The sequence below is a fragment of the Mus caroli genome, unplaced genomic scaffold, assembly GCF_978045245.1.
Source record: "Mus caroli unplaced genomic scaffold, Mus_caroli_1 scaffold_11, whole genome shotgun sequence".
Taxonomy (NCBI): Eukaryota; Metazoa; Chordata; class Mammalia; order Rodentia; family Muridae; genus Mus; species Mus caroli.
The window spans coordinates 52,266,413-52,267,714 of record NW_028227266.1 but is presented as its reverse complement, the minus strand read 5'-3'; positions in this window follow the sequence as shown (position 1 = coordinate 52,267,714).

Below are 1,302 nucleotides of genomic sequence, written 5' to 3'. Positions count from 1 at the left end.
AATTAGGTAGCAGTCTGTGTCATGTGGGTGGTGCTGGAAGAATGGATGGATGGATGGATGGATGGTATTTTATGTGCCCAACAAGGTTCACAGTCACCCTGCATCTCTTCAAGATGGAGTCCAAATCTGTCTATAAGATGGAGTCTATTAGGCAGAACACAGTGTGGAAAGGCAGTAAGTACTCTTTATCCATTACAAAGTAGCCTAGGCCAGGGCACAGGCTGATCTCAACACTGCCGAGGTCAGTGGAAAGGTCCTGGGTGGTCCTGCTCTGCTCCTTCCTTTGATCAGAATAGACTCCCCAACTCCAGACTAGCCCAAGATACTACCCTTCAGCTTTTAAATAGCTGTACATCTTACTACAGATCAGCTGCTTCCAATTTACCTCTTCCCAGGCTGGCTGTGTATTCATGCTGTGTCAATCTGTGTAGTCTTTTAAATGGGACGAGGCACTTAGTCACACCAGATGTATACTGTAGCAGATTGAATTCAAATATGCTCTGGGTTGACCTAAGCAGATTCCACCCCCATCCCCTGCCCCCCCCACACACACACCCTCTCCCCCAACTAAAAAGCACAGGTTTAGTTCTTTCTCTGACACTTCTTTAGTGTAATCACTGGCTAAGGCTTCAGCGACCCTTTAGGACCAGTGTTCTGCACCGTTAGCATCTATATTGAGATTTCTAGTTCTCGTACACCTGGCAGAAAGTTGTTCAGGAGAAGGACTCTAATTCCTTTTGCCCTCCTCTGAGCAGGGCTGATCTCTCCGCTGCAGTCGCTTCCTTTCTTGGAGGTGTGGCGCCACATAACCCTGGCTGTCCATATTTGTTTTCCTGTATTTCCCCTGGGCCTTATTGTTTCTGAGCCTTAAGGCAGAAATAAGGTTGTCTTTGTGTTCCACTGTCCATCCTCTTCTCTCAGTGCTGGAGACTTGACACGGTACCACCTTGAGTTTAGTTGGAGTCTGGAGTTCACGAAGAACAAGTGAGTCAGTAAACCAAAAACACGGTATTCCAGCTATTTTTTCCCCCCTAACAAACTGCATCGCTTGCCTTTGCCCACATAGAAAGTCCTCTTCTTTTCTCTGCCCACACACCCTGGCTTCCCGTGGATTCTCCCCATCTGCCTGGCATTTTCTTCCTACCTCTAAAGAGCTTTCTGGGCTCCTGTGGCCCTGGCACCTGCACCATCGATTCTTGCTCTGGTCCATTTTAAAGCTGGCTAGCTGCAGGGTTGAGCACTTCGGTTTTACAGGATTGTCCTATGGCAGCTTTGGCGGTCTCTTGGTCTGCGATGGTCCCC